We start from the raw sequence: 18,005 nt of genomic DNA, 5'->3' as shown, positions 1-18,005 counted from the left end.
TTATTCTGTTGGGTCACCTTTCTTTGGAGTGGGTGCAAATATGCATTTCTTTCAGTCAGTTGGCCAAGCAGGTGTCATCCAGATTTCCTGGAATAGGAGAGTGAGTGCTTCTAGTGCTTCATCAACTTATTGAAATATTTCAATTGGTAGAAAACACTCCTAAAGGGCAACAGACAGTCCTGAAACTAACTACAAGCTTTTCTTTCTTGTTGTGTTTTGTTTTTTTTTTGGTCACTGATTTGTTGTGTATTGTTACTTGGTTTTGCTCTGTCTTGTTTTTGTGCATGTTATTATCTCTGCAGGTCTGTCTAAATAAGATAGGCTGGATGAACAATCTGGAGGAGAAAACAATGCGACAGACAGTTCTGGGGGACAAAGGTGGGGGGAAATGGGGGGAAAGGTAGTGGTGTTAACAAACCCAGGGACAAGGGAACAACAAGTGATCCAAATCAGTGGTGAGGAGGGTGTAGGAGGCTGGGTAGGGCATGATCAAGGGTATTGTAACCAAGAGGAATTACTGAAACCCAAATGAAGGCTGAGCATGATAGTGGGACCAGAGGAAAGTCAAAGGAAATAGAGGAAAGAGCTAGGAAGAAAAGGGCGTTTATAGAAGTCTAAATAAAGGCTTGTACATATGTAAATATATTTATATGTGAGGATGGGGAAATAGATCTACGTGCATATATGTATGGGTTTATTTTAATGTAGCAGAAGGACATTGGGCCTCCACTCAAGTACTCCCTCAATGCAAGAATACTTTCTTCTATTAAATTGGCATTCTATGATGCTCACCTTCCCGACACAAGCACTGAGGACAAAGCAGGGGAATAAGCAAATGTGGTGAAGAAAACTGATGGTGCCTGGCTATCAAAAGATATAGCATCTGGGGTCTTAAAGGCTTGAAAGTAAACAAGAGGCCCTCTAGTTCAGAACCAACAAAGCCCACATGGAAGAAGCACACCAGCATGCATATTCATGAGGTGCTGAAGGGATCAGGTATCAGGCATCAAAGAACAAAAAATCATATCATTGTGTGCTCACTTCCATGATACGATCGCTGAAGACAAGTGGGTGCATAAGCGAATGTGGTGAAAAAAGCTGATGGTGCCCGGCTATCTAAAGATATAGTGTCTGGGGTCTTAAAGGCTTGAAGGTAAACAAGCGGCCATTTAGCTCAGAAGTAACAAAGCCCACATGGAAGCACACCAGCCCGTGTGATCACAAGGTGTTGAAGGGATTAGGTATCAGGCATCATCAGAACAAAAAAAATCATATTGTGAATGAGGGGGGTAATGAGGCATGGAGACCCAAAGCCCGTTTGTAGGCGACTGGACATCCCCTTACAGAAGGATCTCAGGGAGGAGATGAGCCTGTCAGGGTACAATGTAGCAATGATGAAACATACAACTCCTCTAGTTCCTAAATGCTTCCTCCCCCCTCCACTATCATGATCCCATTTCTATCTTACAGATCTGGCTAGACAAGAAGATGTACACTGGTACAGATAGGAACTGGAAACACAGGGAATCCAGGGTGGATGATCCCTTCAGGACCAGTGGTGTGAGTGGGATCCTGGGAGGGTGGGTTGGAAAGGGTGAATAGATTACAAGGATCTACATATAACCTTATCCCTGGGGGACAACGACAGAAAAGTCGGTGAAGGTGTGGGGGGAGGTCAGATGCTTGTAGACATCCTCTCTGAGGGCAATCAGTCACCAGACTAAGGTAGGCCCTACTCCCTGCTGCTGGGGACAATGGCTAAGGCTTGTGACCATAAGCTTGGTTCCTGTAGGTGGGGTTTACACCCTACTGGTAATGGGTCCTATGGAGATCCAGAGAACAGATCAAGCCGGCTCAGGACATCCAAAGTTAAGCTGCCATCCTGAATCTAAGACCCGCCCATCTTGTCACATGTATACCTCCAATCCCTCCTCTTCCTATTGTGTGTATATCCCTAGGTTGTCCCCCTCTCATTGCTATATAACCTATAGTGCAACCTCTTCCTGTGACGTATGTCTTTACCTGTAATTAGTGGGCTTGCATGCCCCCAAAGGTATATAGGCCTGGGTTAGCAATAGATCTTGTGGTCTCTTGGCTCTTCACTTGGCCTCTCGTCGACTCCCCTGTTCCCTTTCTCCTTGTCCTCCTTCCCTTCTCCCTCTCTCCACTTGGACCACCAAACAGGGCTGAGGTGAGGATTGCTACCATGAAATGTATCTGTTAGGTTTTTCTCTCCGGCCTAAATTTCAGCCTCGGTCCTTGGCTCCGCGCGAGAAAGATTTCACGCCGAAGCCGGGCTCATGATCCAAGTGAATTTAATGAGAGTTCTAAGAAGTTTCAGGTTTTACGCGGCACCCATAGGATTCCTTTGACCATGCGGCCTGGCAGAGACTGCCCCAGGTCACGCAAGGATCTCTCTCCTCCCACGAAGACGACCAGACCACCCAAGCAAGACAGCCCCTCTCCCTTCAGGTCACTGCCTTTTCAAGGGTTCCCAGGGGAGGCGTGGTGAACGACCCCAGGGTGATCCCATTTGCTGAGTTGCAGTCACCTGGCCCAGGTGGGCTGCTCCAGGCGTAACGCCCATCCGGGCTCACCGGCGGGAAAATCCAGCTTTGTCCTTTGCTGGCTCTCCTGGGCATGCGTAAATGGACTTCCCAATTCCCTAGGCTAAGTTGCCTAACATATCTACTTCATTACTTCAATATCTCTTTAATCTCTCATTATCTCGATGACATAAATATAATATTTATAAATATCAACCATACAATTGTGCTTACCGAACCTGTGATTTGTGGTGGGGGGCTGGCTCATCCCCCCCAATTCTACCTTACAAATCTGGCTAGACAAGAGGATGTACACTGGTACAGATAGGAACTGGAAACACGGAATCCAGGGCGGATGCACAGTGAACGGCCCAAACCCACCAGCCACTCTTGCTGGAGAAGGACCAGGCTGTCTGCTCCTGTAAAGACGTAGTCTCAAACCCCAGGGAGCCGGTCTCTGTCCTAGAGGCGCCTTAGGAATCAGAATCAACTTGATGGCATTGGTTTGGGTTTCCCTTTGAAAAAGGAATTGGTGATTCTACCTTGCAAGTCTGGCTAGACCAGAGGATGGACACTGGTACAGATGGGATCTGGAAACACGGAATCCAGGACAGATGAACCCCTCAGGACCGGTGGTGAGAGTGGTGATACTGGGAGGGTGGAGGGAGGGTGGGTGTGAAAGGGGGAACCGATTACAAGGATCTACATATAACCTCCTCCCTTGGGGGACAGACAACAGAAAAATGGGTGAAGGGAGACGTTGGACAGGGCAAGATATGACAAAATAATAATTTATAAATTATCAAGGGTTCATGAGGGAGGGGGGAACCAGGGAGGGGGAAATGAGCTGATGCTAGGGGCTTAGGTGGAGAGCAAATGTTTTGAGAATGATGAGGGCAATGAATGTACAAATGTGCCTTACACAATTGATGTGTGTATGGATTGTGATAAGAGTGGTATAATCCTGTAATAAAATGATTAAAAAAAGAAAGAAGGAAATGTTTCAATTGGTGTTCATTCCATCAATTCCTAGAGCCTTGTTTTTGGCTACTGCTTTAAATGTCGTTTAAATCTCTTCCTTCAGCACCATTGGTTCTTGCCATCTGCTACTTCCCGAAGTGGTGGAATGGCGACTAGTTCTTTTTGGTACAGTGCTCTGTGTAGTCTTTTCCACTTCTCTTAATGTTTACTACATCATTGAATATTTTGCTTATAGAATCTTTCAATATTGCAACTCAAGGTGTGAATTTTTCTTGAGTTATTTTAGTTTAGGATATGCTGAGTGTGTACTTCCCTTTTGATTTTCTAATTCTAGGTCTTTTCATGTTTCATTAAAATATTTTACTTGTACGGGGGGGGAAAAAAGGGAAACCGAGCTGATTCTAGGAACCCAAGTGGAAGGTGAATTATGAGAATGATGAGTGCAACGAATGTATAAGGGTGCTTTGCTCAACTGATGTATGTACAGACTGTGATAAGAGCCTTATGAGCCCCAATAAAAATATTAAAAAATATTTTACTTGTATTGAACTGCCCTTCAAATTTTTCTGTTCAGCTCTTTGAATTGGTTTCTTCCATTTACCTTAGCTTCTCTTAAGATTTAGAGCAAGTTTCACAGTCTTTTCTGACATTATTATTGCGGATCTTTTTTATCATTCCTGTCTTTTTTGCTTTCTTCATTGTAATAGGTTTTTTGTGCCAACAATGCACCTGTAAGAAGATGTGGGTGGAGTTTAGCCTCAATCAGATTTCAGGTTGATGACCTCCTTTTGGAGGTGTTGCTAAGATAAATGGCTCTGGAGGCCAGCCCCACCTCCCGCCTTCACCTTTCTGTGTGCGAACCCTGTGATGCAGCCACAACCATTGGAACCACATAACTGCATCCACCGACCTGTCATCTTCCTGATTGCTGCATCATTGCCTGTGGCTTCATGAGTCTGAAGAGGGCCTTATGGACTAGTTTCAGACTTACAGGCTTGAGTTGGACTAGGCTGGATGCTTTATTGATGCATGATTACTTCTTGATATAAACTCTTTCTTACACATATGCAAGCGCCTCTGGATTTGTGTCTCTAGTCAACTCAGCCTAACACATTCATGAAGGATGTTCTTGATGTCATTCTCATCAGATATTCTCTCAATAGTGTGCAATGTGTCAAATCTATTCTTCAGATGTTCTTGAAATTCAGATGGGAGATACTCAAGGTTGTATTTTAGGTTTACTGGACTTATTTTTAATTTTCTTAACTTCCACCTGAACTTACAGATGAGAAATTAATTATCTGTTCCACAGTCAGACCCTGGTTTGGTTTTACTTGCTAATGTTGAGCTTCTCCATTGCCTCCTCCCAAAGATGTAGTCAATTTGATTTTTGTGTATTGTTCTCTGGAGAAATCCATGTGTATAGACACCTTTTGTGTTGAGAAAGGTATTTCTTGATGCAGTCTCTAGATTTGTTTCTGTCACCAAGGCCACATTTCCAACTACTGTCCTTCCTCTTTGTTGCTAAGAACTTTGAGTGCATCTTGATTCCATATTTGATCAATTTAATATTGAAGATGTTGGTAGACTTCTTCAGTTTCTTCATCACTAGCTTTTGTGGTTGGCACATAAATTTCAGTAAGAGTTGTGTTGATTAGATTTCCTTGAATGTGGTTAAGCAAAATCCTGTCACAAACACTGTTTAAGATAGAATTGAAATGTCTTTTAAGATGAATGTAAAGCCATTCCTCTTGATTATTTCATTCCAGCCTAATCAACCGTATGCTTTTCTGACTCAAACTAACATCCAGTACCAGTCCATTACAGCTCACTAACATCTAGAATGTTGAGTTTATTTGATTGTTGATTTTTATGCATTCCATTTCAGTTTTTACAACTTCTAATTTTCTTAATTATACTTGTATATTTCTAAGTTACTACTATTAATTGATATTTCATCAGCAAATTAAGGTTTTGCAGGTTTTATTCTCACAGTCTTTACTCCATCTACGTCATTATGCTTGACTCTACTTTGAGAAGGCACCTCTTCCTTAGTCATGTTTTGAGTGCCTCCGGACTCGAGGGGCTTGTCTTCTGCTGCTGTTTGTTACAATGTTCTGCTGCTTTTTATTGAGGATTTTAGTATTTGACAATGCTTTGATTCTATCCATAAGATTTTCCTGACTAATTCCTCAGAAGTGGACAAACTACTACTAATTTGTTGTCTATTCTTAGTGTGGAAGCTGCGCTAAAAACTATGGGTGACCTTGCTCAGATGTGAAATACCGATGACAAAGCTTCCAGCAACACAGAATCCACTGTAGTATGACAGACTGACAGATAAGTAGCAGTTAACTAAATAAAGTACAATGTACTGGCTGTTTCAATCTAAAATTTACAACTAGCGCTAAAGAACAAAATTTCAACTTCAATGCTTAACAGATCATAAAATTAGACTTTAGAACATCCCACCTCCTAATAAATGTTGCTCAATCCTTCTAGAAAGACAAACACTGAGTTTGTGGCGTGTGTGTGCATGTAAAAGATGATCTCTCACTGCGACTGTGTCAATGCTTACTCTTTGTGACTCTGAAGCACGAATCTCAGCATTTCCCCTCTGAGTTTCTGAGACTGTAACTGTTAATAAAGTAGAAAGCGCTATATTTCTCCTGGAAGCACTTGGTGGTTTGTAATTGATGACCTTGCAGTTACCTGCCCTAGTTTTAACAACTACACCATCAGGACTCTCCTGTAAGATGATCTAGCAACTGGTCAATATCTTTTGTAAAATGAGTCTGTTTTCTTTGCTCTGGAAATGTTTGTCTGCATTAAAAACTCATGATTTAGCTTTAATGCGCTTGTATTAATAGGTTTTCTATACCACGTAGATAAAATGAGACATCCATCCTTTGAAGAAATCAATTTGGTACATATAGAGGTTACATATAGAGAAGCAATGTTGAAAGACTATACTTTCAGGGATCATTTCTATAGTTGGAGAAGCAATGTTGAATCAACACTGTGGGGGAAACCAGTCCCTCACACTATCACGGATTCTGTAGGCTTAATCATACTGTTATGACATATAAAGATATGGTAAAGTCATAGAGAATAAGAGAAGAGAAGGTAAAACAAAGGACTCACACATTTCTTGGTAGCATGCTCACCTCAGCCCTTCTTTGTGGTTCATGTGGAGATGCGTGAGGAGAGGAGGGTTAGAGAGATTTATTTCTAGCCAAGGCTTATATATCTTTGGGGGTATGTAAACCCCCCCCCCCATTACAGATGACCACATGTATAACAGGAAGGGGTTGCGCCATAGACAATACAAGCAATAGGAGGGGGGTGATCTAGGGGTTACACCCAATAGGAAGGGGGGTGGGATTAGGGGTAAACATGTGACAAGATGGCAGACACTAGACTCAATAGAGCAGCCTAATCTTGGTCATCCTTGAGTGAGCTCGACCTTGCCTTTTGGCTCTCCTTCAAGGAAACAATCCACTACCCCTTTCCAGAAGGGAGTGGGTCCTACTTAGGGTGGGACAGACTATACAGTCTGATTGCTTTAGGTAGCTGATCATCTTAAGGGAGAATACCCTCTGACCTGCTTTCATTGACCTCCACGTGTATGGCTGTTTACCATATGTAGCAGGCAGCGTCTTAGGTTTGGCGTATATTTGAGGGAGACAACTTGGGAGAAATCGTTCGTTCTGTATCCCACAAAACACTTTCCTAAAAAAGATCTGTATTTAAAGCATGTGAATATTTTTTCTTTTTTTAAAATTTGAATAATTTTAAGGCTAAATTTGTAAATTCCTCCTGACCTTTTTAATTGTCTGGAACAACCTCTCCAACATTATAATATTTTGTCTTCTCCTTTGTCTAGGTTTCGGTTCCATTGTTACCTCATAGAGGTCTTCCAGGACTAAGATAGCCTCTCCCCCTTATTCTGTTAAGTTTTTTCTTCAATGCACTTATCTTTTACCTGTTAGTAAAATTATATATATCCTTGTTGATCTGTTAATACTCATCTCTTCCTGCATTAGAGTGGAAGCTGCATAAAAACAGGTACATTTTTTTCTTAATGATTGTGTCTTCATTGCTTGGTACATGATGGGTGACCAAAATGCTTGTTGAATGAATGAATTTCTGTAGTTAACCTAAAAGTGAAACTTTTTGACTAAGGTGTGTTTTAACTTTTGTTAAAAACTTAAAGAGAGTAAGATCACACTCAAAGTTGTACCAGTTTGTAGTCCCATCAATAGTACAAGGTGTCTTCATACACACAGATATTTTAATCATTTTCTATCTCATCTGAGCAAAATAGCACTAGGTTTATCGCTTTAATATATATTTCTTAGTTTTTGTTGATAGTGACCTTGTAGTGCAGAATAGAACTGCTTCTTAATGTTTCCTTGTCTGTAGTCTTCATGGGAGTAGATCACCAGGTTTCTTTCCCTCAGAGATGCTAGTGGGTTTGAACTGCCAACCTTTCTGGTTAGCAGTAAAACACATAACCATTGAATCCATAGTGCTCCTTTCTTAGTTGCCAGGCACCATTTTGTGTGCGTGTGTGTGTTCATAGCTTACTTTTTTATTGTTGGGATTTTTTCATGGCCTGATCTCTGTATTCTTTTGGTATGGGTCTACTTGTTATTTTCTGATAGTTTGATGGTTGATGTAGGTAGTGTGTTTCTAGAAATTTGTCTATTTCTTCTAGATTTTAGAAGTTTTTGAAGTACAGACCTTCATACTATTTTCTTTTATGTTCGAGTTTCTGCTGTGATGGTGCCCATTTCATTTCTTATTTGTCATATTTGCATCTTCTTTTTCTTTGTTAAGTTTGCCAGTGGTCTGTCAAATTTGTCAACCTTTTTAAAGAATCAACTTCTTACTGATGTTTTTGTATTTTCCCCCCTAATCATTATTTTCTTCTTATTGCTGAAGGTTTATTTTGCTACTTTTGTTCTAATTATTGAAGGTCCTGAGTTAGGTGATTTTGATTCTTAGATGTGTGCATATATTACTATAAATTGCTCCCTGAGAACTGCACTGTCTGTGTCCCAAAGTCTGGGTATGTTTTAAAATCATTCACATTTGCTTCAAGGAAGTTTACAATTCCGGTCCTTATTTCTTCAATTACTCGGTATTTTCTAAGCAAAATAGTGTACACTTTTTTTGTATTGTATTTTTTCCCCTCTGATTTTCTATGATTGATTCCCAATTGTATAGCATTGTGATCTGAGAAGTTGATTTGTAATATCTTGATGTTTTAAAATTTATGGCTTGCTTTGTGGCCTAACATATGGTTTATTCTGGAGACTGTTCTAAATGCGCTGGAACAGAATGTATATTGTGTGTTGAATGGAGTGGTCTGTATATGTGTAAGAGTTCAAGATGATTAATTGAGTTGTATTTCTGTGTCTTTGCTGAGGCTCTTTCTAGTTCTGCCGTTCCTCAAGAGTAGCATATTGAAGTCTACTTTTATTGCTGTTTCTCTCTTTAAATCTATAGAAGTTTGATTAATATATTTTGCAGGTCTATAGATTTTGCCTTAATTTATATTTTATTAATGATTTTTAGCTGTACATTTCTTTTAACTTTTTATTATGGTCATTCCAAATATAAAAAGTAAAGAAGATAATATGAACTCACATATATGTATCACTTAGTTTAAAAAACACCAATATTTTGCTAATCTTGAATCATTTATGCCTCTGAGCATGCACTTTTTGGAGGATAGGAACTTATGTAATTTAAAATATTCATGTCCTACACAAATGCTTCACTGTATCCCTACAAATAAGGACTTTAAAAAATATACATATCCCCAATCCCATTGGTCTTCTTTATAAAAATTTAAAACTATTTATTAGTGTTATCCAACACACATAAAAATTTCTATTTTAAAAATGTTCTTTATCAGTTTGGCATGAAAATTCTGCACATTTTTAGTTTATTCTTTGTTGTTTTATTGAAAAGAGTATCCTTGGCTAAATATATTTTGTTGTACTACTAATTTTTCAACTAGTAATTGACTTATACTATTGGATGTAATAGTTTTTCCAGTTGACTTTCTTGGATTTGCAAGTATAGTATTGTGTCAGTTGCAAATAAGTTGTTTTTTTTTTTTGAGCAGGAGCTCAGTTTAATAAAATAGTTTAACATTTCTTTATCTTAGTTAATGTTCATCAAAAGATATGAAACTGAAAATGCACATTTAGAAGCCATTGTTACACTTTTAGATTGATTATTAAATTGTCCTCATGTTATGGATTGAACAATGTCTTCCTTGATCTGAAAAAATATTGTTCAGAGGTCCCAATTGGTAAGGTAGCTCCGTTCCAGTCTTCTTTTTTTTTTCTATATCATTTTATTAGGAGTTCATACAACTCTTATCACAATCCATACATACATCAATTGTGTAAAGCACATTTGTACATTCATTGCCCTCATCATTCTCCTAAATAAGTTTTTTTCATTTCTTTCTAATTCTTAATAAGTGCTCTATTTTTTAGAGAAAGATATTGTCTCCAGATTTCATGAGAATGCTTTTTTAGTGTTTTGGCTACTAAGTTCCATGTTGACTATTTTACTAAGGGATGTGTGGCTGATGTTTTATTTGTTTAATCACAAATGGTTGTTGAACTTTATCTAATGCCATTTCAGCATTCATATAATAGTGATATAGATTGTTTCCTTGATTTGTTAGTGCACTCAGTTATAGAAATAGATTTTCTATTGTTAAATCATCAATGTAGTCATGAGGTGAACTCTATTGGCTGGTTCAATTTAGTAATATTTTCTTTTGATGTTTTGTACCATTATTTGTGGGGTGTCTGTAACTTTTACATGCTATCAATGTCAAGTTGTACTAGTGTTTTGTAAGGAGCCTTGGTGGCACAGTGGTTTAGTGCTCAGCTGCTAACTGGAAGGTTGGTGGTTGGAACGTATAGCCTTCATGTGGGAGAGCAGTAAACTGTGTGGGGTCATAACTGGCTTCCTGTGGCTTCCCTGTTGCTCTGAGGCAGGGGTCAGACAGCCTCCGGGGATCATTCTGTTTACCTGCTGTGGTACTGCACTTATTGCTGGTTTTGAAGTTTGTTGCAATGGCCACACTCAACTCACAGACAATACTCACCGTTGTGAGGATTTATTAGGGAAGTTATTAGGTTACTGCAAGTTAGGATTTGTAAACGCAGTAAGGATACAGTCATTGTGTACATTTTCTTCAGCCAGCTGCTATGATTCAACTACATCTTCCCTAGGCCTCCTCCATAGACCAGAAAGCCCACTTGCTGCTTTACTTTACAGTCCCCGTAGCCCTAGCTCTGTCTCAGTGTCCATGCCTTAGTCTCTGGTGCCTCTGGTCTCGGTCTCTGCCACTTCAGACACATCTGGTGTGTGCTCTTCTGTTGGTCTTGGAATTTTCTCTGTCTAAAATGGCGCTTATAATGAGAGGTAAGGCTTTGGTGAAGGGGTGGGTTTTGCCTTTTAGCTGACCATTCCCCATGTGGTGTGGTCCTAAGCACACTACCCTGAGTGTTGGCTGCTAACAGGCAAAACAAAGGATAGTTAGTGTCTTAAGGAAAGTAGAGTCTAAAGATACCGCCAAAGAGTGTGACTTAGTTCACACCCTCTCCTGAAGTCAGGACTTAACCCCACCATATTCCTGTCCATTAGTATAGCAGGGAACTCCCCACATAATGGGTTTATAGCCACAAGCATAGAGTCCATCACATATGGAATATGGCTAGAAGAGCCATCTTAATTGACTACATCTCATGGAGAAATCGTCTTACATATTTTTGACATGTCAGGAGAAATCAGTTCCTGGGGAAGTCAAGGAGCAGGGAAAAAGAGGAAGACTCTCAAGGAGATGGATTGACACTGTGTGCCTGCAACAGCGAACTCAAGCATAGGAACAATTGTGGGCATGAGCAGGACTGAGCAGTGTTTCATTCTGTTGTACTTAATAAGGTCACTTTGGTTTGGAGCCTACTCAGTGGTACCTAACAACAGCAAAGGAGAAAGGTGTGCTTGTCTGCTTCTGTAATGGTTTTACAGCCTTGGAAACCTTATGGAGTAGTTTTCTGTCCTATGAGTTGGAATCAACTTAGCAAAAAGGGGCTTGGGTTTTTATAATGTCTTCTATAGCTTTAAAGGAGCCCTGGTGACCCTATGGGATGATCATTGTGCTGCTAATCTCAAGATTGGTGGTTCAACTCCACCAGCCACTCTAGGGGAGAAAGTGAGGCTGTCTGCTCCAATAAAGATATATAGTCTTGGAAAACCTAAATGGGGCTTGTTGTGAGTTGGAATTACTTAGTATTTTTTCTGTGTATTATGATGTTGCTAATTGGTTTAATTATAAGGACTTTTGATTTTTTTTATTGAGATGTAATCCATACCAAAGTCAGTAAGTGCTTCAAGCAAGGTTCTATAATTGGTATTATGATCTACAAGGTTCCTTTGGCTTTAGCTATTTATTCAACATTTAAGAGTAAATTTCAGCATCTATTCTAGCATCCATTTTTCTCTTTTCTCTCTTCCTTCTTTGTGTTAGATTTTATGTCAGTTTGCATTTGTGGAGGTATGGAGTCCAACCTGTTAGGTCACAACCTGATAATACCTCCAGGGATATATGGCCTTTTTATAAGGAGACACTGGTGACCTCCCCCCCCCCCTCTCTCTGTCCCTTTACCATCCTGCTTATTGGAATAGAAAGGGGCAGAGAGAGCTGTCAGTGTCTTTCTGTGTTTCCATAGACTCTTCACCCACCAGCCTGTGATCTTCCTGCATCTCCATTCACCTTTTTGTGTCATTGGCTTGCAGCTACATGAATTTGAAGAGGGCTCTGGCTAGTATTGGACCCATAAACTGAAGTTGGACTCGGATGAGAAGCCTTCTTGATATTTACTTCTTGATAATTACTTATTAAGTAATGAAGTTCTTATGCAAATGAGTGTCACTGGTTCCCTAGACAGACCAGCCTACCTAACGCACTCTTTTTAATGACCACTGAGTTTAAGTTTAAGATGTTTTTGATAACATTCTGAACTTTACTGGTTTCAGTCATGAATGTTTAGTGCACTAAATCTATTCTTGAAATGGTCTTTAAATTTAGGTGGATATATTCAAGTTCATACTTTGGCTCACATGGACTTGTTTAATTTTCTTCAGCTTCCTCTTGAACTTCCATATAAGCAATTGATGGTTGGTTTCACAGTCAGCCCCTGGCCCTTTTCTGACTGAAGACATTGAGCTTTTTCTTACTTACTTTTTTAAAATGAAAAGCTCATTTTATTGGGGGCTCTTACGACTCTTATTACAATCCATACATGAATTGAGTCAGGCATATTTGTACATATGTTGCCATCCTTCTTTTCTAGATATTTACTTTCTATTGAGCCCCTGGCATCAGCTCCTCTTTTCCCCCCTCCCTCCCCCTCCACACTCGTGACCCCTTGATAGATTATAAATTAGTGTTATTTTCGCATATCACACCCACTGCTGTCTCCCTTTCCCTATAGTTTCTGTTGCTCTTTCCCCTGGAGGTGTCTGTACGGTTATGTGTCGATAATTGTGATTCATTCTCCCTTCCATCATCCTCTCCTCCCCTTCCTCTTACCCTTCTGGTATCACTATTTCCATTCCTATTCCTGGATTCCAGGTGCCATGAACCCTTATCTCTGATCTGTGCTTGTGTACATGCTCTGCTCTAGCCTGAAGTGAGAAGCAGCACTGGGGTCAAGATAGTGCGGGGTGTGTGTGTGAGGAAGCCTCAAGGAACCAGAGGAATACTGTGTGTTTCATCGATGCTTTATTGCTCCCTGGTTGACTCATCCCTTCCCTGTGACTCCTCTGTGGGGGGATGTTCCATTGTCTACAGATGGGCTTTGGGTTTTTGCTCCCACCCCTCCCCCACCTTTTCAACAGTACATTTTTTGTTTGTTTGTTTGTTGTTATGGGTCTTCTGTTGCCTATTACCGGATCTCAATCCCGATGAAACCTCCTGATCGCACTGGTTAGTGTGCTTTTTCCATGTGGGCTTGTTGCTTTTGTGCTGGATGTCCGCTTGTTTAACTTCAAGCTTTTAAGACCCCCAGACACTATATCGTTTAATAGCCGGGCACCGTCTGCTTTCTTCACCATATTTGCTTATGTACCCATTTTGTCTTCAGTGATTTTGCCAGTAGGGTGAGCATCACAGAACGCCAGTTTGTTAGAACAAACTGTTCTTGTATTGAGGTAGGGTATGAGCAGAGGCCCTCAGTGTATTGCCATATAAATATATGTACATAGGCCAATACCTCTATTTTTATGGATTAAAATATTTACATATGTACACACCTATGTTCATACCTCTATCCATTGCTTTGCTTCCTAGATCTTTCCTGTTTCCTATTACTTTCCTCCTGCCCCACCATCACCTTCCCCCTATTTCCACCTCTTAATACTTCCTTTCAGCTAGATTGCTGTTGACATTGAGCTTTTTCTATCATCTATTTTTGTATTGTGGTCTATTTGATTCCTGTGTATTCTTTCTGGTGAAGTCTACATATATAATTGCTGTTTATATTGTTGTAAAAAATATTTGCATTGAATAAATTGTTGGTTTTGCAAATTTCTACATAGTAAATTTGTATCACCGAGACGAGGCCATATTTTCCAACTGTTAGTTCTTCCATTTTGTTTTCAACTTTCGCATTCCAATCACCAGTAATTATCAATGCATTTTGAATATATGTTTGTTCAATTTCAGACTATCTTTGTTGGTAATCTTCATTTTTGGCATTAATGGTTTAAATAATAATTGAATTAACTGCCTTTTCATACAGATTTATGTATATTGTCTTATTAGTGATAGAGTTGTACTTCAGATTACATATTGAAATATTTTTTTATGATGAATGCAATGTTGTTCATCTTCAATTTATCATTCCTAGCATAATAGACAGTATGATTGTCTGGTTGAAAATGGCCAATACCAGTTCTTCTCATCACATTATGCCTAAAATACTGATCTTTATGCAGTTCATTCTTGACAACTTCCAGTTTTCTTGGATTCGTACTTCATACATTTTCTCTTTCAATTATTAATGGATGCTTGCAGCTGTTCCTTTTCTATTGAGATGTGCCACATCAGCAAATGAAGGTCCCCAAAGCTTTACTTCATCCATGGATTAAGGTAGACTTTACACTGAGAAAATATTTTGAGTGTCTTCCAACCAGAGGGTCATACCTTCTGGCACTATATCAGGGCAGATTTTTTTTTTCTTTCCCCACAAGTTTTTTTTTTTAATTTAAATTTAATTCCCCACAACAGTTTTGTTGTTATATAATTTACATATCATTACCACTGAATAGTTCAGTCATTCAATCATATCAAGGGGAATTGCACAGTCACTACCACATTTATCTTAGAGCAACCCCTTTCCCGCCATCATTAAAATGATGTTGTGCAAACACGATCGGTTCTAGTGCTCCCTGCCCCCTCCTGACTTTATTATTTACTCCCCAAATCCCCTTTCCCTCCCTATATATAGCACGCCCCCTGCATTCCCTATAACACCTTGTATCAGCTAGTATCATTATACGTCCACCACTCCTGTGCTTCACAGCTGAGAAACCCACAGAAACCAATAAAAACAAATGGCACTAAGGTGGTAAGGATAACATCATATTAGTATAAAGACAAAAATACAAATAATGTGTAAGTCGGAGAAGACCCCATCAACATTCAAGAAGCCAGGGAAGAAATATCTGACCTGGAACAACTAAGAGATACTTGTACCCAGTACACATTCAGGACATGACTATAGGGAGGCTGATTGGCCAAGTATCAAGTTCAATCCAGCATAATCGAGATTACAATGGTCTCTGCCTACTAGTAGGGCTGTTCGGGACTCTTGCCTTTGGCTGTAGCGGATCTGCCAGTGGCTTGGTCTGACTGTATACTTGGCAGTTAGGTTGTGGGTTCCCATTGTCCTCCATAGTCTTCTAAAAATTGAATATTCATACTTTTAGCTTTGATACTTTTCTCTTCACCTTACTTAAATTTTGTAATTGTCATCTTTGGATCACATAAACTGGTGTGTTTCTTCTGTGTGGACTTAGTTGATTCCTTGATTAGGTGACTGTTTGTTTGAATACAGGCCTTTAAGACCCCAGATACTATTTCATTTGATAGCTGGACACCATCTATTTTGCTGTAGAACCCCTTATTTTTAGTGATCATTTCATTAAGGTGAGTATTGAGTAGGGCCATTATGTAAGAACTAATTCTTCTTAACATGGAACTAAGATTTAGTGAGAGCCCCAAACTCTTTCCTGGATCTATGCTTTTTTTTAAATTTAATTTGCTGTAACTTGGGAATTAATACATATGTCACATCAATCCAGAGTTCAATCATATCAAACATAATATACAATGCTTCCATAATCATTCTCCAAACATACTTTTCCTTCCTGGGCTTCTTGACATCATTTCCTTTTTATCTCTTCCCCTTTGTGTTGCCCCGCCCCCAACCCTTTATTTTATTTTCTTTCCCTACAAGCTCAGTGTCCCTGCATTTTATTTACCAAAAAACAGAGAAACAAGTACCACAGCTTCAAGAGGGTGACCCCCAATGGCGGTGAACCTCTGAGTCACAAGATACATAAGCATAAGCAAAACACAACAGAATGGTCATCACCGGATTGCCAGGATAGTACGTTCTTAAATACAGGGCATCGATGTAGCAAGATCTAACCAAAGTGCACCACTCTTGGTACAGTGGTCTTCTGCATCCTCAGATATCACATAGGTTTTCAATGACCAATATTTTCCAAAGTATCTTCTTCCTAGTCTTAGTTTGGAAGCTCCACTGAAACCTGTCCACGATAGGTGACCCTGTTGGTGTGTGAAATCTTACTGCCATAGCTTCCAGAACTGCAGCAAGATTCAAGCCACTATAGAACCCCAAACTGACAGATGAGTGGTGACCTTAGGGCACAGATGATCATATTCTGAACCTGAAAAGGCAGTAATGAAATATACACAGCTGTGTTTCAGCTGAGTAATATTTATTCTACTTCCCACTTGCAGTCTTATCTGTCAGATGAACTCAGATGAATGAGAGGACATATGAAGAAAGTCCATAGGGCACATCACCCTCACATCCAAATACAGGAGAATACAGCTCTGCTAGGTGTCACTGAGTCATTTCTGACCCTTTGTACAACAGAACAAAACCCCGGCTTGTGCTGCGCAGTGCTCACAATTGTTCCTAGACTTGAGCCCATTGTTGTAGACTGTGTTTGTTCCTCTGTTGAAGGCCTTCCTCTTTTTCAGTGTCCCCCCTACTTTACTAAGTATGATGTCCTCCTCCAGAGATTAGTGTCTCCCTATAACTTGTCCAAGTAGATAAGATGAAGTCTCACTATCCTTGCTCCTAAGGCTGTACTTCTTTCAAGACAGATCCGTGGAAGATAGAGCACTCCATGGACCTTTCAGAAGTCTTCGAGAGAACAGCAATTCAAACATATTGGTTCTTTGGTCTTCCTTATTCATTGTTCAACTTTCACATGCATATGAAGTGATGAAATACTGTGAGTTGAGCATCTTAGTTCTGAAAGTAACATCCTTGCTTTTCAGTACTCTAAAGAGGTTTTGTGCAACAAAGTTACCAAATGCAACATGCTGTCTGATCACTTGACTGCTGCTTCCATGAGCATTGAATGTGAATCCAAGCAAGACAAAATGCTCGACAACTTGAATCTTGTCCTTGTTTATCATGTTACCTATTGGTCCATTTCTGAGGATTTTGGTCTTCTTTACATTGAGTTGTATCCATACCGAAGGCTGCAATCCTTGATTTTCATCAGCAAGTGCTTCAAGTTCTCCTTACTTTCAGCAAGCAAGGCCGTGTCATCTGATATCACAGGTTGTTAATAAACCTTCCTCTAATCCTGATGTTGCATTCTTTTTATGTAATCCAGTTTCTCTGATTATTTGCTTAGCATTCAGATTGACCAAGTATGGTGAGAGGATACAACCTCAACGCACCCCTTTCCTGATTTTAAACCTTGCAGTATCCCCTTGTTTTATTTGCCTACCTGCCTCTTGGTCCATGTACAAGTTCTTTATGAGCACAATCAAATGCTCTGGACTGCTATTTTTCTCAAGACTATCCATATTTTGCTATGGTCCATGCAATCAAATGCCTTGGCATAGTCAACAAAACACAAGTAAACATCTTTCTGGTATTCTCTACTTTCAGCCAAGATTTATCTGATGTCAGCAGTGATATTCTTAGTTGTGTGTCCTTTTCTGCACCTTGCCTGAACCTCTTTCATTGGAATGGGTACGAATATGAATTTCTTCCACTTCGTTGACCAGGTAACTGTCTTCCAAATTTGGTGCCATACACAAATGGGTACTTGCAGTATTTGATCAGCTTGTTGAAACATTTCAATTGTTAATCCATCAATTCC

At 39.8% G+C, this 18,005-nt stretch overlaps 1 protein-coding gene across 1 annotated transcript in view; it reads left to right on the top strand.

Annotated features, from left to right (window-relative positions):
- Positions 1 to 18,005, top strand: part of ABHD12 (abhydrolase domain containing 12, lysophospholipase) — a 119,381-nt gene that overhangs the window by 5,742 nt on the left and 95,634 nt on the right. The window lies entirely within an intron of this gene.

Source organism: Tenrec ecaudatus, chromosome 12, assembly GCF_050624435.1.
Source record: "Tenrec ecaudatus isolate mTenEca1 chromosome 12, mTenEca1.hap1, whole genome shotgun sequence".
Classification (NCBI taxonomy): Eukaryota; Metazoa; Chordata; class Mammalia; order Afrosoricida; family Tenrecidae; genus Tenrec; species Tenrec ecaudatus.
Note: the sequence above shows the minus strand (reverse complement) of the source record. Positions and strands in the feature narration are given on the sequence as shown.